Below are 22,242 nucleotides of genomic sequence, written 5' to 3'. Positions count from 1 at the left end.
AGCAGGTCATCCCAAATACATTCCACCAAGTCTTAGTCGCCGACAATCGTGAGAGCCACCTACCGGTAGCTCTGGTTCCCTTTGAGTGGGGGGTGGTCTCTGGTACTCTAAAAGTGGCTGTGAGTCCTGCCATGCCTGTAGACTGTCTGTTAGGCAACGACCTTGAGCACACTACCTGGAAGGAGGTAGAGGCAAGACAGGATCTTTGCCAGGCTTGTCACCCACTTATATTGGCCCAGAATGAGGACAAACTCAGATACGTTCTGTAGGTCCTGACCTACCTGCCAGGCCAGTGGTAAAACAGGAAAAAGGGTTAAGGCCTCCCTGATTCCACTTCCTGTCGTTGGCACCCCCTTTGAAAGGGTGGGCATCGACATTGTCGGTCCATTGGACCCCAAAACTGCCCTAGGCGACAGGTTCATCCTGGTTTTGGTGGACCATGCCACCTGTTACCCAGAGGCAATCCCTCTGAAGACCGTAACTGCACCGGAGGTGACCAGAACTCTGATGGGGATATTTACCCGTGTGGGATTCCCAAAGGAGATAGTGTCTGACAGAGGCACTAACTTCATGTCTGCATAAATGAAGTCTATGTGGGATGTGTGTGGTGTAACCTACAAGTTCACCACACCCTATCACCCCCAATCTAATGGTCTTGTGGAGAGATTCAACAAGACCCTGAAAAGCATGATCGCAGCCTCCCTGAGGCCCTGAGGCGTAAGTGGGACATCCTCTTACCATGCCTTCTCTTTGCTTACAGAGAGGTACCCCAGAAGGGGGTAGGGTTCAGTCCCTTTGAGCTCCTCTATGAGTACCCTGTCAGGGGACCCTTAAGCATTGTCAAGGAGGGGTTGGAGAAAGCTCCAAAGACACCCCCTCAGGATGTGGTCAGCTACATGCTGGCCCTCCGCAACCAGATGAACCGCTTCCGGAAAGTGGCCAAGAGTAACCTTGAGGCCAGTCACGAGGTAATGAAACGCTGGTATGACCACAAGGCCACCCTGGTAGAGTTTCAACCTGGAGACAAAATGTGGGTAATGGAGCCAGTAGAGCCTAGAGATCTCCAGGACCGCTGGTGTGGCCCATTTGAAGTGAAGGAGCGGAAAGGGGAGTCCACTAACCGAGTGGACCTTCAATCCCCTAGGAACCCCCTAAGGGTGCTCCACGTCAACCGACTGAAGCCTCATTTTGAGAGGTCTGAAGTCAACATGCTTCTGGTGACAGATGAGGGGGCAGAAGAGGAGAGTGAACCTCTCCCCGACCTCCTCGCTGCCAAGGAAGGTGATGGGTCAGTGCAGGGTGTCATCCTCTCTGACTCCCTGACCCTAGACCAGAGAGGGGGCTGCTACCAGTTACTGGAACAGTACTCCTCCCTGTTTTCTCTCACCCCTGGACGCACACACTTGTGTTCCCATGATATTGACACTTGAGACAGTCCCCCTGTAAAGAACAAAATTTACAGGTTGTCAGACAAGGTGAAGGCCAGCATCAAAGAGGAAGTCTCCAAGATGTTGGCTCTAGGGGTTATTGAGAAGTCTAGCAGTCCCTGGGCCAGCCCTGTGGTGCTGGTATCCAAGGCTGCTGCCCCCGGTGCCAAGCCAGAACTTAGGTTCTGCGTGGACTACCGAGGTCTCAATTCAGTCACACGGACTGACGCTCACCCCATCCCCGAGCTGATGAGCTCGTAGACAGGCTAAGCACCTCCAAATTCCTCAGTACTTTTGATCTCACATCAGGGTACTGGCAGATCGCCTTGACTGAGGGGGCTAAAGAAAGATCAGCATTTTCCACACCTGAGGCCCATTACCAATTCCGGGTGATGCCCTTTGGGTTGAAAAATGCCCCGCTACCTTCCAACGGTTGGTTAACGGGATCCTAGCTGGCAAGGATGCCTTCTGCACAGCCTACCTGGACGACATTGCCGTCTACAGTGACAGCTGGGAGGAACACCTGCTCCCCCTCACGGAGGTGCTTCAGGCTCTGCAACAGGCAGTCCTGACCATCAAGGCCAGTAAGTAACAGATTGGGCAGGGTTCCATAGTGTACTTGGGACACCTAGTAGGTGGTGGCAAGGTGCAGCCACTCCAGGCCAAGATTGAAACTATAAAGGCCTGGCAACCACCTAGAACCCAAACAGAGGAGAGTGCCTTCTTAGGCCTCACCGGGTATTACCGCAGATTTGTCAAGGGCTATGGAACCATGGTGACACCCTTGACAGAACTCACATCCAAAAAGCAACCTAGGTTGGTGACTTGGACAGAGGCTTGTCAGAAAGCCTTTGACTCCCTGAAGGAAGCCATGTGCACGGCCCCCGTGCTCAAGGCCCCTGACTACTCCAAGGAATTTATTGTGCAGACAGCCGCTTCAGAGCATGGCATAGGGGCGGTCCTAGCACAGCTAAACGAGGAGGGCCTATACCAACCAGTAGTCTTTATTAGCAGAAGACTACTACCACGGGAACAGAGGTGGAGTGCTATTGAAAGAGAAGCCTTTGCTGTGGTCTGGGAACTGAAGAAGCTGAGACCATACCTGTTTGGGACTCACTTTCGGGTTCAGACAGACCACAGGCCCCTCAGATGGCTCATGCAGATGAGGGGTGAGAATCCAAAACTCTTGAGGTGGTCCATTTCCCTACAGGGGATGGACTTTACGGTGGAGCATCGCCCAGGGGTTGACCACACCAATGCTGATGGTCTCTCCAGATACTTCCGCCTTAGCGATGAGAGCTCCCAGGAGGTTGGGTAGCTCTCCCCACTTTCAGCTGGGGGGGGACACATGTTAGACCTGACAGCCTTAGGGTGGTCACCCCTAACCTTTTGCCTGCCTCCCTCCACATTTTGGACACTGTTTTTGCTGGTTTTTAGACTCTGCACACTTTACCACTGCTAACCAGTGCTAAAGTGCATATGCTCTCTCCCTTTAAACATGGTAACCTTGGATCACACCAAATTGGACTATTTGATTTACTTGTAAGACCCTAGTAGAGTGCACTATATGTGCCCAGGGCCTGTAGATTCAATGCTACTAGTGGGCCTGCAGCACTGGTTGTGCCACCCACTTTAGTAGCCCCTGTATCTTGTCTCAGGCCTGCCATTGCAAGGCCTGTGTGTGCAGTTTCACTGTCACATCGACTTGGCATTTAAAAGTACTTGCCAAGCCTAAGTCTCTCCTTTCTCTACATATAAGTCACCTCTAATGTGTGCCCTAGGTAACCCCTAGAGCAGGGTGCTGTGTGGGTAAAAGGCAGGACATGTACCTGTGTAGTTTACATGTCCTGATAGTGTAAAACTCCTAAATTCGTTTTTACACTACTGTGAGGCCTGCTCCCTTCATAGGCTAACATTGGGGCTGCCCTCATACATTGTTGAAGTGGTAGCTGCTGATCTGGAAGGAGTAGGAAGGTCATATTTAGTATGGCCAGAATGGTAATATAAAATCCTGCTGACTGGTGACGTTGGATTTAATATTACTATTTTAGAAATGCCACTTTTAGAAAGTGAGCATTTCTCTGCACTTAAATCGTTCTGTGGCTTACAATCCACGTCTGGCTGGGTTTAGTTGACAGCTCCTTGTGCATTCACTAAGACATACCCCAAACACAGGGTACTCAGCCTCACTTGCATACATCTGCATGTTGAATGGGTCTTTCTGGGCTGGGAGGGTGGAGGGCCTGCTCTCACACAAAGGACTGCCACACCCCTTACTGGGACCCTGGCAGACAGGATTGAACTGAACAGGGACCTGCTGCACTTCTAAGCCACTCTTTGAAGTCTCCCCCACTTCAAAGGCACATTTGGGTATAAAACAGGGCCTCTGCCCTACTACCTCAGACACTTCTTGGAGAAGAAACCTGAACCAGAACCTGCACCCTGACAAGAAGAACTGCCTGGCTGCCTAAAGGACTTACCTGACTGCTTTCTACAAAGGACTGCTGTCTTGCTGTTGCCCTGCTGTCTTGCTGCTCCCTTGCTTTGCTGCAGAAGTGCTCTCCAAGGGCTTGGATAGAGCTTGCCTCCTGTTCCCTGAAGTCTCAGGACCAAAAAGACTTCTCTCTTGCAACTGGACTCCTCGGGCAGCAAAAAATTTGACGCACAGCTTGTTCCGCGGTGAAAAATTCACCGCACGCCGAACTGGAAAAATGCCGCTCGACTTCGCGAGGAAAAGATCGACGCGGCGCCTGCGGTGCGACCGGACCTTCGACACACGGCCCGTCTGGACAACGCCGTCCGACTTCCAGAGGGGAAATCGACACAGCACCTGCCGTGAGGGAGAAATTATTTATTGCACAAATACTTTACACATTGCCTTCTAAGTTAAGCCTGACTGCTCAGTGCCAAGCTACCAGAGGGTGGGCACAGGATAATTTGGATTGTGTGTGACTTACCCTGACTAGAGTGAGGGTCCTTGCTTGGACAGGGGGTAACCTGACTGCTAACCGAAGACCCCATTTCTAATACCCCCTATATGTTAGCACTTCAATAAACACCCTTTGACAAAACTCTATTTGGAGTATGTTATGTAGATCAAATATGTATTTTTTGCAACAGGTACAAACATTGCAATGAACTGTACATAGAATGAGTATAGATTAATGACCTGTAGCTGGCTGTAGTGATCACACGAGGAGTATTTGTCAAATCACCAACATCTGCAAAAGGAATTGCCAGATGGAACAGTAAGCGGGCACAGAAGTGGGAACTATCAGCATGCCATTGCCACACAGATTACAACCAAAGTCATTGAAATGTAAAGTAACACTGTCTTACCTGTGTGTCATTGAAAGTATTGACAGATCACAGATGTTCTGTTGTCCTCATCCTCATCATCTGCCTCCTCATTCTCACTGTCCACAGGGTCTACTGCTGCCACAGGGGCATCTCCAGTCTCCTCCTCCTGCAGAAAAGGGACATGGTATCTGAGGGCCAGATTGTGCAACCTGTAGCATGCCACTACTATCTGGCAGACCTTCTTGGGTGAGTAGCACAGGGATGCATCTGTTAGATGGAGGCACTGGAACCTGGCCTTCAGGAGGCCAAAGGTTCTCTCAATTATCCTTATTATTGTTCACCCATGTGCCTCACTATAACGTTCTTCTGCCCTTGTCTTGGCATTCCTCACAGGGGTCAGCAGCCATGATAGGTTTGCGTAACCAAGTCACCCGCAAATATTGAGGGACAACATTTAGCCACACACTATCCCATATGGCCCACACCATACCCATACACCACCATAAACTGGGTGGGAACCAGGGCTCACCTATAAGCCACACCCTGTGCCTCTATAGTTGGCCCATCACATTTGGGATGCTGCTATTCCTCAGGACAAAGGCATCATGCACTGATCCAGGATACTCAGCATTGATGTGGGAGATGTACTGGTCCGCCAAGCACACCATCTGAACATTCATGGAGTGGAAACTCTTATGATTCCTGAACACCTGTACATTCTGTCGGGTGGGCAAATGCAATATTTGTACCATCAATCGCCCCAATTATGATGGAAATATGTCCCATTGCTTAAAACTCAGCCAAATCCTCAAACTGGGGGAAAACAATTTAGCTTCAAATGTGTTTTATCAGGGCAGACAACACTCTTGTCAACACGTTTGAGAACATTGGCTGTGACATTCCTGCTGCCAAGCCCACTGTCACTTGGAAAGAACCAGTTGCCAGGAAATGGAGTACAGATATCACTTGCACAAGAGGGGGGATCACAGTGGGATGACGGATAGCTGAGATCAGGTCAGGTTCCAACTGGGCACACAGCTCTGTGATTGTGGCCCTGTCCAGTGTATAGGTGAGTATAATGTGCCTGTCCTCCAGTGTAGCCAAGTCCACCAGGGGTCTGTACGCAAGGGTATGTCTCCATCTCCTATTGGTTCGCAGCGGTAGGTATCTAAGGGACACAAGAGTGAGGAGGCTGTCACAAACTGAACATTGGAGCCACAACAGTAGTTAGCATTCTGTAAACATGTAATGGATCAGTGTGATTTGTCCAGTGTGTGCCTATTTCTCCTGTGACGCAGCATGATTCCATAGGGCTGCTCCCCCATTCAATGGCATCCACCTGTCCTGTGTGGTGGGACAGGTGGAAGTGAGGTAATTCCGCTGACGTTGTGCGCCGTGGCAGGAGGCGGTCGTGAACCGCTCTGCAAATCCTCATTGGTTAATATTGGGCCCTATGGGTTACAGTGGCCAATGGTGATCTACACCGGTGGTGACGGTATTCACCTTCGCGGACGTGACTGCCATTTTCTATCTGATTTTTCACTTGCTACCTGACCTTCCATAGGAGAGGACCTACGCTGCATGTGCTGCTGTGACCTGTGTCTGGAACCTACCATGGCCTGTGTGACTGAGGAAAGGGCCCCAGCCTTCACTTCGGAGGAGTTGGAGAGACTGGTGGATGGGGTCCTACCCCAATACGGACTGCTGTATGGGCCTTGTTAGACTTTTCATCCTTGGCGTGGTCTCCCTTAACTTTTTGCCTCTGTTCCCCAGGTTGTTGATGTGTGCTGGACTCTGATTTTACTGTTTTTGTTACTCTGGGCACTTTACCACTGCTAACCAGTGCTAAAGTGCAAGTGCTCCTGTTTAAAATGTGTACGTAATTGGTTCTCCATGATTGGCATATTTGTTTTACTGTTAAGTCCCTAGTAAAGTGCACTAGAGGTGCCCAGGGCCTGTAAATCAAATGTTACTAGTGGGCCTGCAGCACTGGTTGTGCCACCCACACAAGTAACCCTGTAATCATGTCTCAGACCTGCCACTGCAGTGTCTGTAAGTGTATTTTTACACTGTAAATTCGACTTGGCAAGTGTACCCACTTGCCAGGCCTAAACCTTCCCTTTTCTTACAGGTAAGGCACCCCTAAGGTAGGCCCTAGGTAGCCAAAAGGGCAGGGTGCAGTGTATGGATAAGGTAGGACATATAGGGGGTCATTCTGACCCTGGCGGTCATGGACCGCCAGGGCCAACGATCGCGGAAGCACCACCAACAGGCTGGCAGTGCTTCTGGCCAATTCTGACCGCGGCAGTAAAGCCGCGGTCAGAAAAGGGAAACCGGCGGTTTCCTGCCGGTTTTCCCCTGGCCATAGGAATCCTCATGGGGATTCCGACCCCCTTCCCGCCATCCTGTTCCTGGCGGTTCATACCGCCAGGAACAGGATGGCGGGAACGGGTGTCGTGGGGCCCCTGGGGGCCCCTGCACTGCCCATGCCACTGGCATGGGCAGTGCAGGGGCCCCCTAACAGGGCCCCATAATGATTTTCAGTGTCTGCTTAGCAGACACTGAAAATCGCGACGGGTGCCACTGTACCCGTCGTACCCCAGCAACTCCGCCAGCTCCATTCGGAGCCGGCTTCATCGTTGCTGGGTCTTTCCCGCTGGGCGGGCGGGCGGCCTTTTGGCGGTCGCCCGCCCGCCCAGCGGGAAAGTCAGAATGACTGCTGCGGTCATTTGACCGCGGTGCGGTCTTCTGGCGGGGGTTCTTTGGCGGGCGGCCTCTGCTGCCCGCCGAAGTTGGAATGACCCCCATAGTAATGTGGTTTGTATGTCCTGACAGTGAAATACTGCCAATTTCGTTTTTCACTGGTGCAAGGCCTGTCTCTCTCATAGGATAATATGGGGGCTACCTTTAAATATGATTAAAGTGTAGATTCCCCTAGAGAGTAGATGGAAATGTGGAGTTTGGGGTCCCTGAACTCACAATAAAAAAATACATCTTTTAGTAAAGTTGATTTTAAGATTGTGCGTTTCAAAATGCCACTTTTAAAAAGTGAACATTTTCTTGCTTAAACCATTCTGTGACTCTGCCGTGTTTGTGGATTCCCTGTCTGGGTCAGTTTGACAATTGGGTTGTTTTTCACCTCGCACTAGACAGTAACACAAAGGGGGCTGGGGTGTAACCTGCATTTCCTGATTAGCCATCTCTGCTAGGAGGGAGGGGTGGAGTGGTCACTCTCATCTGAAAGGACTGTGCCTGCCTCTGACAATGCCGGCTCCAACCCCCTGGTGTGTGTCTGAGGCCTTGCCTGGGCAAGGCAGGATTTCACAAGTAGATGTGAGTCCCCTTTGAAGAAAGGTGACTTCAAAGACTAAAGTGGGTATAAGAAGGGCACCCAAATCTACAGACTGGAGAAACACTTCTGGAACCAAGAGGAACCTCTGCCTGGAGAAGAGCTGATAGCTGAGGAAGAAGTGCTGCCCTGCCTGTGACTGTGCTTTGTGGAGCTTTCCTGCAGTGCTGCTTCTGCCAGAGTAAGAGGGCAAAGAACGGACTTTGTGTGCCTTCCATCTTGTGAAGAAATCTCCAAGGGCTTGATTTAGAGCTTGCCTCCTGTTGTTCGAAGTCTCAGGGACAGCAAAGACTTCTCTCTGCCAGCACCTGGAGTCTCTGGAGAGACTCCTGCTCTGACAAGTGGCGCCCTATCCAGTTCCTGGGCCCTTGGAAGGAAAGCTGGTGGAAATCCAAGGAAATCGACTTCGGACCGACGCCGCTGCTGAATCCGGTAACGCCGCCTGCACCTGACGCCGTGACCTTTGCTGGAACGCGACGCTCTTCGCAGGCCCGACGCCGCAGCAGCCCCGCTGAAGTACGTGACTCCCTGGAAGTCGCCGCACCACGTCGTGACCGACGCCGCTCGAAGTGCGCGGATTCAACGTTTCGCACAGATGCCGCGATCCCCGACTTCGCGCATCGGCTTGTTTTCACTCTTCACCAAAGGTACTGTACTTGGGGGTCTACACGACTCCGTGTCCGGCGCCGCTGGTGTCGGCTTGTTGGGAACGACTCCGTCACAACGCCGTGTTAACATCTCATCGAAGCATTTTTGTTTCTAAGTGCTATTTTTGAGTTTAATCTTTAAAAATTCATAACTTGACTTGTGTATGTCGGATGTTTGTCGTTTTGGTCTTGTTTTGTTTATATAAATATTTCCTATTTTTCTAAATCGGTGTTGTGTCATTGTGTAGTGTTTTCATTAAGTTACTGTGTGTGTTGGTACAAATACTTTACACCTAGCGCTCTGAAGTTAAGCCTACTGCTCTGCCAAGCTACCAAGGGGGTAAGCAGGGGTTAGCTGAGGGTGATTCTCTTTTACCCTGACTAGAGTGAGGGTCCTTGCTTGGACAGGGGGTAACCTGACTGTCAACCAAAGACCCCATTTCTAACAGGCCTCCAGACCACCAGGTGAGAACACTGTAGGCACGATGCATGTTGCATGCATGTATGGAGGAGTGTGCAAGCGGGGAGGGATGTCCTCCTGGCTGGGTACACATTGAGTGCTGGGCTATGTGTGTTCCATTAGGGCTATAAACGGGTATATTGGGCCATTTGTGTAACTGGCTGGACTGTTTGTCTAAAGGTGTTTTCCTGTCTGTATTGCCTCTGCCGGTCAGCGCCCATCAAAAGAAGTGTATATGGTGTGCCATCGCCAAGGACGTGCGACCCTGGGGGTCTATGGCAGGCGGAGCACCCACTGTCGCAAACAGTGGGAGGACCTGAGATGCTGGCACGGAAGAATGCGAAGGCCCAGCTGAGGCTGGCCTCCCAATGAGGAAGGGGTGCCCGTCGGACCCTGACCCCCCTGATGGCCTGCATACTGGTGGTGGCCTATTCAGAGCTGGATGGGCGTTTGAAGGCATCACAGCAGCCACAAGGGGGTGACTACAGTGGTTAACATTACACATTACGACTGGTGGGGTGGTATCCGGGTGGTGGGTGTATGTTAGTGGGTGCCCCTAGGCCAGCCTGACATAGCAGCGTAGGTCCTCTGGTTGCTAGGGTTCTGAAGGGATAATCCTGCCTACCTAGCTTGTAAGCATCCACTACTGGTCAGGGCTGCGTGGGTCCCAGGTGTGCTACAGTTGGCAGTGTGTGCCCCTCCTCATGCCTTAGTGGCTAGCAATATCAGTAGTGGTGCAATGCATAGTGCATTGGCCTTTTCCTTGTGTGTGAGGGTGCTGTGTATGGCAACTGTAGTGTTGGTGCAGCCATTGACCCAGTGTAACCTTTGTCTCTCTCCCCCCCTTTCTTGTTTTGTCATCCTGTCCTTATATGCATTAGCATCAACTGGTGGAGGAGCAGAGGCACCGGTGACAGAGAGGGAGCTGCATCCCACAGGACCCAGAGGCAGAGTCCACCGACACTGAGGGCACCAGTGGGACGGAGGGCGAGGGGATCACCACGACAGAGACTGGAGGGGACAATTCAGAGTCAGATACCTCCTCCGATGGAAGCTCCCTGGTGGTGGCGGACACTTCTGTGACCACCCGAGCTACAGGTACAGCTGCCACCCCCGTACCAGCACCGACCTCCCAGCAGCCCTTCAGCAAGTTGCCCGTGCCCGCTCACCCAGGAGGGTGGGCATCTCCTTCACCTCAGGCACCTCAGGCCCTGCCCCAGTGAGCCCTGCTGCCCTGAGTGAGGAGGCTATTGACCGCCTGAGATCCTTCTCTGTAGGACAGTCAACCATTGTGAATGCCATCCAGTGGCTGACAGCCCAGATAGAACAATCTAAAGCATTCCTGGAGGGCATTCACACTGGATTGGCGGCCCAAAAGAGATCGATCCAGGCTCTGGCCTCCTCTCTGATGGCAGCCATTGTCCCTGTTTCTACTGCCCCCCCTCCAACTAACACTTCCCAGTCCCATTTCCCTCCACCCCAACCCATCCCAAGCACACAGCCAGGTGAGCATGCACACAGGACAACACCCAAGAGTATCACAGGCAAACACAAGCACCAGACTTCATCCCACAGGCACTCACACAAACACCATCCAGTTGTACACTCCAACGTCCACTATTTCCACTGTCTCGCCCTCTTCCTCCTCCTCCACCTCCCACGCTGTTACGTCTACACTCACACCTGCATGCACTATATCATCATCCACTACCTGCATCATCACAACATGAAACAGAACACATACCTCACTGGCAGACACCTCCACAACAGCCATGCACACATCCCCTGTGTCCTCTCCCACTGTGTCTGTCCCCACCTCCTAAAGTACACAAACGCAAGCACTCAGACACCCAACAGCCATCCACCTCACAACAGCACACAGCCCATGCACCTGCACCCAAACCCAACAGACAGACACCTCCAACAACCGCTCCCTCATCCTCCACTCCCATTAATTCTCCATCTTCCCGTCCCAATGTCCCTAAAAAGCTTTTCCTTTCCACCATTGACCTTTTCCCTACCCCTCCCCCCGTCCTGCACATATAGTCGGGGTATCATGAACCCAGCCAAGCACCTCAGCCACACAGTCCACGGGCCCAATTCCATCCGCACCTACTCATGGTGGAAAGGATTCCAGGCCACATATACTGAAGGGGAAGGAGCATGCACCAGCCAGCCGAAAGGGGAAGGAGCCTGCACCTACAATCCAAAACGGGAAGGAGTCTGCACAAGCAGGCAAGAAGGACAAGGAGCCTGCAACAGCAGGCAAGCAGAGGAAGGAGCCTGCACCTGCCACCCGAAAGGGGAAGGAGCCTGCACCAGCAGGCAAGAAGGGGAAGGAGCCTGCACCAGCAGGTAAGAAGGGGAAGGAGCCTGCACCAGCAGGCAAGAAGGGCAAGAAGCCTGCACCAGCAGCTGTCACAGAGCCCCCACCACCAACCGTGGTTGAGCAGCCATCGCAGGGTGCAGGGGCTGTGCAGGAGCCTCCCACCAACACCAACAGCACCTCCACAGTGCAGCCGTCACCGCCAGAGGACGCAATGTGATCCAGCCTCCATGGGCTGCTGTCTGGCCTGTCCCCTCCAGAACCAGTGGGGAAGACACCCACTCAAGACTGTGGCTTATCACTCCCCTGGACAAAGCACAAGGCATGTTGCCCCCTCCAGAACCAGTGGGGAAGACACCCACCTGAAAGACTGTGGCCTTGCACTCCCCAGGACCAAGTACAGGGCATGTTAACCCCTCCAGAACCAGTGGGGAAGACACCCACCTGTGAGCCTGTGACCTTGTACTCCCCAGGACCAAGCACAGGGCATGGTGCCCCCTCCAGAACCAGTGGTCTTGGTTCCACTTCCTGCTGAGGTGCTCCCTCGCTCCCCCTGAGGTGTCTGCCTATTTGCCAATGGATGCCCCTGCAGTGTGCTCTCCGTATTGATGCAAGTGGGGCCTTGGACTTTGCCCTGTGGCCATGTGGCCCACCCGAACTGAGGACTGGGCAGTGTCCCTTTTTCTGTACATTTGTAAATATCTGTAGCATTGGCTAAATTATTATTTATACTGTGTTGATCTTATTACAATCACTTTGGTACATTCCTGTTGTCCTTGTATTATTCAGCCGATTTAGGGGGATTAACTTGTTTTCTTGTGCACCTGGTTGTGTGTATGGTGTGTGTGTGTGGGGTGTGTATGGTGTGTGTGTGTGTGTCACTGTCGTTTTCCTCCCCCCCTCCCTTGTGTGCTAGGTGGCTATACTCACCGTCGTCGTCTTCACCGGTGTTGGTGTTTGTGGTGGAGCAGAACGTAGAATATCATTGGAAATTCTTGCAGTTCTGGTTCCATGGCGGCATGGTTCTTCCCTGGATCTCCATTGGTGAGTCCTTTTGCTTCTGTGCAGTGTTTCCACCAGGCTTTTGATGTTGTTGGTACCACCCCGGAAAAGGTGGTGGATTGTCTGGTCATAATATGATGGGCAGAACTTTGACTTCCACCTGGATGTAGGCAGCTACCGCCATGGTGCCTGTTGTTTCCCCCCTGGCGGTTGGTGTGGTACATTGGCTGTCTTTTGGAGATCTTTCTGCCATGGTCATAATTTGGCGGTAGTTACCGCCAGCCTGTTGGTGGTATTACCACCACTTTATCACCGACCGCCAGGGTCATAATGAGGGCCTATGTGTTGTGTTGTCCATATTTGAGGCTGTGTCCTATTGTTAGTTGAACCTACCACCTCCTTGCACCACAATGGTGTCATTTGTATTGACACCTTGGTAGCCCTACAAAGCCAAACTCAGGCCTCCATGTTACTATGTGGCACTATGCATGCAGTGCGACATTTAGTGACCCTTTGTGGCAGATTATGCCTGTGCCAGCCATCATGTGTATAATGGTGTGATCCACACAATTGGAGGAGTAGCAAAATAGGTGCAGAGGAATCTCCAAGGTTTCTATACATGATTTATCATTGACACTTTCAAACCATGCACAGAGCAGGCATTGGGAGAGGGAACACCATATTTTTGCATGAGTCCCTATGTATGGTGCATGAAAGGTCAAGTATGTTCTCAGTACTCCTACAGATTACTACTATGGCATCCATTATCTTGACAGTATTGCATCTACTCTGTGTCATGGTGGGCCATTTCTTGTATACAGTGCACACATTGTGGTGTTAGGGGCCAATAAGGGGTGCATGTGAAGTGGCACTGGACTAGATGGTGCACCACTTCTCATTAATCTGCCCCATGGTCTTTCGTGGCTGGTGATTTTGTACTCCTATGTGTGCGGCACAATGCAGCAAACAGTTGAAGGTACACACCACAGGTATGTCAGGTATGTGTAGGTGATATGTAGCTGGTAATGGCAACAGTTGGGTGGCATTTGATATTAGTGCCACCAGAGGCTTGAACACCATGACATATGTGGGACTGTGCCTATGTGTGACCTTCTTTCCATTGACATGGCCTATGCCATTCACACAGTCAAGCTGTTCATTGGTTGGTGTAATGTGTGTGGGATCTGTATTTAGTTGTTAGCTAGTAGACTCCTGTAGTGGTTTGGGCCCAGCTTCTTTATGCAAAGGGGACGTAGCTCCACCTTTCCTTCACGTGGTGTGCCAGTCAGGTTGTGGCTGTATTATGTACATAGGGGTGTATGTGTGTGTGTGTAATGTGCAATGAATGCGATGTAGCATGGCATGTGGCAAATGTGTTGTTGTCCGTACATATGTGCTCCCCTTCCCATGTGTGATTAGTGTGGTATATGTCTTGTTTGTCCTACAAAGTTGGTGTGTTGTCTGTGTACTGATTGATATGGTGGCTTACCTACGAGTAGCCCATTGCCATATTGCCCATCCTGGAAACCCTTGTTGATAGTGGGATGCCGGAATATTTAGGCATGTTGAATGCTGCCAGGCTATTTGGCTAGGATGTTTGTGAAGAGCCCACAGTGGTCCACAATGGGCTGCACATTTATCAAATGAGAGTGTTTGTAGTTCCTGTAGAGGAGTTCCGTTGCTGCAGCTGGCACAAGTTGGACATGGGTGCAGTCCATTGCACCCAGCACATGCGGGAAGCCATAAATTAGGTAGAAACCTTGCTTGGTCTCCTGGTGCAGTTGCTGGGTGTTGTGGAAGCAGATGTGGTGTGGTGTGAGGTGGATGATTGCATCCAGAACCTTTGGTAGGAAGGCCGAGAAGGATGGCTGGGAGATACCAGCCACTTGTGCACCCTATGTTTGAAATAATCCTGATTCCAGCATATGGAGGCATATGGAGGACACCGAGGAGTTTGGTCATGGGTAGAATATTTGTTGAAGTTTCCACCTTTCCAGTGATGTTTGGCACTATGTGGTGCAACAGGCATACAATGGACTCCCACTTCAGATGGTAGGTTCTGATGACATCTTGTTCCCTGAGCCCAAGGATGGCTGTGCGCTGTAGAAATATCCTCTCCCACCTTCTGCCCTGTCTTTGTGGCTGCTGTGGTAGTGTTTGGGGTTGTTGTGGTGGTGCAGGAGGGGCTTGTTGTCGTAGCTGTCGTCTGCGGCATGTGCCTAGCTGGAGCATTTACAGTTCCATGTTGTCGAGGAGGATGCCAATGCCCCTTCTGTGTGTTTTCCTTAAGTAGTGGTGTGTGGGGCTCATTTTGAAGGCTGGTCTGACCAGAAGTAAAAATTTGACATGATTCGGGCTTTGCGTAATTTTTTGGGACCAGTTCCTTTCTGTGCGGCATTTTAGTGTTGGGGTGTAAATATGGCACAGGAGGGCTAGCATAATTTTTTGGAAGGGAACGCCTACCTTGCCTATCATTGTCGCAAAATGACTCAAGGTGGATTGGAGCATCCAAAAAATTACGCTAATTCAGATATTTGGTCTAGCTACAAAATATAAATGTGGTGGTAGGTTAGCGTCCCTTTTGTGTAAAAAAAATGACGCAAAGGTGGCACAAACGTTTCTTAAATACAGGCTGGTGTGTCTGGTGACTAAGACAATATGTGCAATCATGGAGGCAAGTCTGTTGTTCTACAAGTGAAAAACCCGGTGGAATTTTAATTATGGCTCTTGTCTCAAAGTAAGATGTTAACTGGTATGAGTTATAGGTCTTCTTGGCCTTTCCATCATTTCTTGCCCTTTGACGCTCACAGCCAGGGGAGGTTTATAGGGTATATACTGAATAGTATGGCTTCTGAGGTTTCACTCAGGAAGTGGTTCTTTTTTGTTAATTCTCATTTGATGTTGATGTGTTTAACTACACAGCGATTTCATTAAGTGGTTTCCTGTATCTCAGTGCCTACCAGAACGTTTAAGGGAATGACTGTTATGTCCCACCCTTGACATCTCAGGAAGCTCTGTATATACATCAGAGGCTGAAAAACTCAACCTTGTGAATTACTTGACTCGTTGTTTCTCATAATAAAAATCTATTTAAAAGTGCCTGTCAATCAGAGCTCTCATCAGGCATGTAAAAAACAGGACCTTTCCTAGGAGTGAAAACCACAGCACTCTGCAAACAATTACCTTTCATATATACATCTACTTCTTTGTATGAGGAAACCCTCAAAACTCATTGATTTGCCTCTGCCCTTCTCCCTTGATGTCCCCACAAATAAAGCTCACTCAATCTGAAAACACCCAAAAGTCTCAACTACAACAACCTGAGAAATGTTACAAGTTGCAGCCCAATAGAAATTACCTTAATGGCTAATGGAATGCCCCGGGTGCTTACTGGTAATCTTCATTACTCCAAGTCAAGATCTTCCTTGTTACAGTCCTTACTCCTTGATTGAGTTGCTATTCTCACAGACATTGTGTGTCCAGCTAACCAAAAAAATGCACTTAAGATGGCGTCTGCAATTCTAGAAGGCCATAAGATAGGAACTGAACTGGCGTCTTCCTGAAAATAATCAAGAATAGCCCAAATCTCTAGAAATAAAAATAAAAATATAGAGAGTGCAATGGGAAGGGATTCAGGATTGTTACGTGGAAGACCTGCACTAGGAGTAATGAAGATTATGAGTAAGTAACTGAGACTTTACCTTCTCGTTTTCTTATCACTGTCCTTACTCCACGAGTACATACCAAAGCAGACAGATTTGGTTTTGATTTAACAGAAGACACTCAATAAATGATGATGCACTCATGATTTAATGAATCAATCAAATCAAAAATATAATATTAAATATCATGCACCGCTGATAAAACATGTGAATAAAAATCAGCTGTTAATGAACCCCAAGCTACAGTTTGGAATTTGACACAAAGGTATGCAGAGTGGAACAAGTGGCTGCCAAACATATGTGCTTGAAGGAGGCCCCTTTCAGTGGATTTGTCGACTTACCCTGGACAAATGAAGGTAGATCCTGATCTGCCATTTCATATGAGTTTGTCATGGCCAATTTAATCCTCTCCCTGAAAGACCATGCACATGAAAAGGGGATCTATTTTTTGAAGAGATGAAGTTCCAAACAAACATATGGAATGTGTTCATAAATATGTAGGGTGTGGAGAGAAGACTGTTCCTCTGAAGAAGGATCTGGAAAAAAGGGAGGTAGGACAGTATCTACAGAAAAATAGAAAGGGGTCTGTACTTTTGATAAAAAGGAAGGGCCTGGTCTCAAGAGTAATTTATTTGGAAGGAAACTTGGAAATAGAAGAGTAGAAAGAAAGGCTCCAATTTTGCCAATTCTCCTTCCAGAACAAATAGCCACCAAAAAAGATAACCTCAACAGAAAGAAATGTAAAGGCTGCAGAAAAAAGTGGCTCAAAAGGTGGACCATGAAGAGATTTACACACCGAAGGAAAGTCCCAGGATGGAAAAGGGGAATGGACCACTGAATGGTAAAGAAAGAAACTCTTGAGGAGGTGGGATACCAAAGTAAATGTTGGTAAGAGACCAGCATCATGAAAGGCCTGAATTGCGACCCCTTGGCTTATGATAGTAGAAATCACCAATCCCAGTAACAAAAACTCCCCTTACAAAATTCAAAATCATAGCCTGGGCATCAAAAAGAAGGTGAAAAACCTTTGGAATCACCCCACAATTTAAAATTCCTCCATTGTGTTTCATAGGAGTTGAGAGTGGAGGGGCGCCTATATTGTTGTTTGCTGTTCTCCACCTATCTGAAACATCCCTTGGAAATTAACCTTAACTTGCAAATGCCAAACCTTTAGAGGGAGGTGTCTCACAGTAAATGGGGAGAGAAAAACTTTTAGCAGAGGAGGTAAAAAGTCAGGGAACTGCCAATGTGGAGGAGGCGCAGAAACCAAGGTCTCCTCAGCCTGGATCGGACACTGAAGAGGACCTCCTCTCAATCCTCACAGATCTTGCTTACCACTCACGGTATTAACTAGAATGGAGGGAAGCAATATAGCAGATCCATCGACCAACAAATTGAGAAGGCATCTTTCGCTCAGGCTCTCTGAGATGTGATTAGACTACAGAAGTCTTGAAGAAGGGTATTCTAATGAGTGGTGAAAAGTTTGATTCACATTTTTCCAAATTGTTGACAGATCTGTTGAAATACCTGTAGACACATCCAAAGGGAGAGTGAGGGTGGGAACTTGCTGTTCAGGAGGTTGTCAAGCTCATACTTCTTCCCTGGGTTATAAACTGCTGTAAAGGACTAGAGATTCTGTTCCACCCAAAGACAAATCTCCTGGGAAAGGAGTGCTAGACTGAGGAACCCATTCCCCTCTGGAGGTTTATGTACGACCTGACAACCTGGTTGTCTGTCTGTAAGCACACCACCTGTGAGTGGTTTAGAAGAGAGAAGTGGAGAAGAGCCCTGTGAACAGCCAGCAACTCCTTCCAATTGGAATAAAGGTTAGTTTGGTGGCATGACTATCTCCTCTAAGCTTACTCCTTCCAATTGGAATAAAGGTTAGTTTGGAGAACAATACTATCTCCCTTGATCTTTGAGCTCCCGAAATACTGCTACCCAACCCCGTTTGCTAGCATTGGTTGAGAGGATTCAAAGCACAGCCCCTGTGTAGATTGGATGGCACCAGCCACCAGTGAAGTTGCTCACGGATTTCTCTTGTTATCAGAATCAAAGTCTCAAACACCTTGATGATGGATCCCAGAACTGGAGAAGGTGGTGGGCAAGAGGATATAATTGGAGCTGGTTTCAAGGAATCAAGGTCAATGTTAAAACCATCTTCCCTGACTCCTTAGCTTTGTTCTTGCCAAAATCTATGCCTTGACCAGAACAGAAAGTAGAGGGGAAGTAAGCTTTCTATTTCTGTCTTTAGTTAGGACAACTTACCCCAGGCTGGTCAGAAATAAGGACACTATGATCCGAAGATTCTGGGTTGGAGAACGGTGGACATTTTTTAGGATTAATAAAAAAACATGATTGTGAAGAACTTCACAGACCCCCTGGACTTTGATCTCCGCCTTAGAAAAAGAGGAAGAAGTGATTATTAGGTCATCCAAATAATGCTAAACCTCAACACCAGAAAATGAAGAGTATCCACCAGCAGGGCCAGGATGTTTGTGAAGACGCAAGGAGCTGTAGTGAGTCCAAAGGGTAACACCTGCAACTGATAGGGGGTGCCAGCAACAGCAATTCAGAGAAACCTTTGATAACTGTGGTGGTGTATAGGAACATGTAGGTATGCATTGAGAAGGCCAATGGAACAGATGAAATCTCCCTGGTTGATAAGTGGCATAAGAGAATGGAGAGACACCATATTGAACATAGGATGTGTTACGGTCGAGTCCTCTGCTACCTTTTGCCCCAGGAAGAGAATAGAGTAGAAACCCTGGATCTCTTTTCATAAGGAACGTCTAAGATGGCACTCTTTTGTGGGAGAAGCTGAATTCCTTGCAGCAGAGCTTGCTGTTGATCGAAAATTGCACAAGTGGTGTCCATCGACAATATTGAAGAAGAGGACTGAAAAAGGGAATCTGGTAGCCCACAGATACTACTTCCAACACCAGGAACCAAATTTGGGGTGGGAACAGCTTGGGGCATAGTCATGCTTTTGGGGTCAGGGATGATTTGGCCTCCAGAAGGGTGCTAGTACTGGGAAGTGTCAACAACAGGTCCTTACAATGCTCCTGGGCCCAATGCTCACCTGTAGCCAAAGCTACGGGGTCCAGCAGGAACCATGATCTTCTTGTTTTTAGCTGCCTCTCTAACAAGGCCCTGCAGCTTCTGACCAAAGATCTTAGAACCTGTGAATGTAAGCTTTTTTCTTTAGAGCTTTTTGGGATACATCAGCTGTACATGAACGCATCCAGGTGTGTCTTCTGGCAGCAATAGCAGATTCAGCGGCCACCATCCAGGGCACACATGTTATCAAAAGATATGTCTGATAGGAAACATATTTGTTGTTCCATCAGGGTTAAAATAGAAGAACAATCTGCTCCATTTATAGGACTCGTAGGACACTGAGATCTTCAAATGCCACTTTTCCAATACCTCCACCTTTCAGGCTTAAATCCAGGGGTAGCAAGCCCTTTTTGGTTTTAGGTTCAAAAGCTTGGAACTAACTTCCAGGTCCGCTTCAGTTAAATGAGAATGAAGCTAGTTTCAAGAAGAGTCTGAAGACTTGGCTCTTTCTTGCTTTGGATACACTGTGACATTCGTTATTATAGTCAGACAGGACCTCTTATCCGCTCACTTTCTGCCTTTCTCTGCTGATGCCCTTTGGTTGTTCCTTTTTTGCACTGATCCATAGGTGCAGTTGGTGTTTGAGCTAGTACCAGGATGATCTTGGTTGAGTAACCGTGTGCATTCACTCATTCATTCATTCGTTCATCTGATCAGCAAGAATATGAAGTTCTTGAAGGAAGGATTGCACGGTGTACATTGTATATGTATTTGCTCTAACAACAACATTAGATGCCAAGTAGGCTCTTTTGACCGCTAACAATCTCCCTGTCAACCATGACTACAGGTAAGGCATTCACTGAAATTACCATACCCTGGGTTGCTAGCCCAGACATCAGATTATCCATCCCCACCCATACGAAAGCACCTACCAAATAATGCAATGGAGTGGTAAAGACTCAGGCTCCTGACAATGATTTTGAGATATATAGGCCCTCATTATGAAGCCGCCCACCAAGATCTGACCGCCGGGCGGCCGCCAATGCAGCCGCACTCCCGCCGCGGTCATTATGAGATCCCCGCTGGGCTGGCTGGCGGAAACCTGGTTTCCGCCCAGCGGGGATCTCGGCCGCAACACAGGAGCCGGCTCCAAATGGCGCCGGCAGTGTTGCGGTTGTGCGACGGGTGCAGTTGCACCCGTCGTGCTTTTCACTGTCTGCTATGCAGACAGTTAAAAGCTGCATGGGGCACTGTCAGGGGGCACCTGCACTGCCCATGCCAGTAGCATGGGCAGTGCAGGGGCCCCCAGGGGCCCCACGACTCCCCATACCGCCAGCCTTTTCCTGGTGGATTATCACCGCCGGGCCAAATGTGGCGGGAAACCGCCGGCCCCGGCGGTGTGACCGCGACGCTTCCGCTGCGGTCATAATTCCCTTGATTGTACTGCCAGCCTGTTGGCGGTGCAATCGCCACAACAGTCCGTAATGACCCCCATAGTCTTCCTTCGGAGTAAGTGCAAGGGGAAGAAAGCCCAAGTTCTCTCTAATGTGCTGCAAAACCTCAGCCAATTCGGTGCCTTGAACTAAACATCCCCTGACGTCCTCCTTGCCGGGGTCCCCAGGGTTATGTTTCAACTCACAAACTTTAACAGGAATTGTGGTGACCCTGACTCAGCGCTGACTAAACAGCTACCTTAATATTCTCCTGCAAAGTCTCCAAACTAAGTATTGTTAGACTTTTCATCCTTGGTGTGGTCTCCCTTAACTTTTTGCCTCTCTTTCCCAGGTTGTTGATGTGTGCTGGACTCTGTTTTTGCTGTTTTTGTTACTCTGGGCACTTTGCCACTGCTAACCAGTGCTAAAGTGCTAACCAGTGCTAAAGTGCAAGTGCTTCTATAGAAAATGTGTATGTAATTGGTTCATCCATGATTGGCATATTTGATTTACTAGTAAGTCCCTAGTACAGTGCACTAGAGGTGTCAAGGGTCTGTAAATCAAATGCTACTAGTGGGCCTGCAGCACTGGTTGTGCCACCAACATTAGTAGCTCTGTAAATATGGCTCAGACCTGCCAATGCAGTGTCTGTATGTGTAGTTTTAAACTGTAAATTCGACTTGGCAAGTGTACCCACTTGCCAGGTCTAAACATTTCCTTTTCTTACATGTAAGGCACACCTAAGGTAGGCCCTAGCAAGCCCCCAGGGCAGGGTGTAGTGTATGGTTAAGGTAGGACATATAGTAATGTGTTTATATGTCCTGACAGTGAAATACTGCTAATTTTGTTTTTCACTGTTGCAAGGCCTGTCCCTCTCATAGGTTAACAGGAGGGCTACCTTTAAATATGATTAAAGTGTAGATTCCCTTTGGGAGCGGATAGACATGTGGGGTTTGGTGTCTCTGAGCTCACAATTTAAAAATACATCTTTTAGTAAAGTTGATTTTAAGAATGTGTGTTTGAAAATGCCACTTTTAGAAAGCAAGCATTTTCTTGCTTAAACCCTTTCTGTGACTCTGCCTGTTTGTGAATTCCCTGTCTGGGTCAGTTTGACAGTTGGGCTGGTTGCACCTCTCACTAGACAGTGACACCAAAGGGAGCTGGGGTGTAGTCTGCATTTCCTGATGAGACATCTGTGCTAGGAGGGAGGGGAGGAGTGGTCACTCGCACCTGAAAGGGCTGTGCCTGCCCTCACACAGTGCAGTCTCCAACCCCCTGGTGTGTGTCTGGGGCCTGGCCGGGCAACGCAGGATTTCACAAACAAGAGAGACTTTCCTTTGATGTACGCCTACTTCCAAGGGCAAAATGAGTATAAGAAGGCACCCACAACCACAGACTTTAGAAGACTTCTGGAAACCAAGAGGAACCTCTGCCTGGAGAAGAGCTGAAGAGCTGAGGAGGAAGAGCTGCCGTGCCTGTGTTTGCTTTGTGGAGCCCTCCTGCAGTTGCTGCTTCTGCCTGTGCTAGAGGACAAAGATTGGACTTTGTGTTGCCTTCCTTCTTGTGAAGAACTCTC

Source organism: Pleurodeles waltl, chromosome 3_1 (assembly GCF_031143425.1).
Source record: "Pleurodeles waltl isolate 20211129_DDA chromosome 3_1, aPleWal1.hap1.20221129, whole genome shotgun sequence".
In the NCBI taxonomy this organism is placed as follows: domain Eukaryota; kingdom Metazoa; phylum Chordata; class Amphibia; order Caudata; family Salamandridae; genus Pleurodeles; species Pleurodeles waltl.
This window is presented reverse-complemented; position numbering follows the sequence as displayed.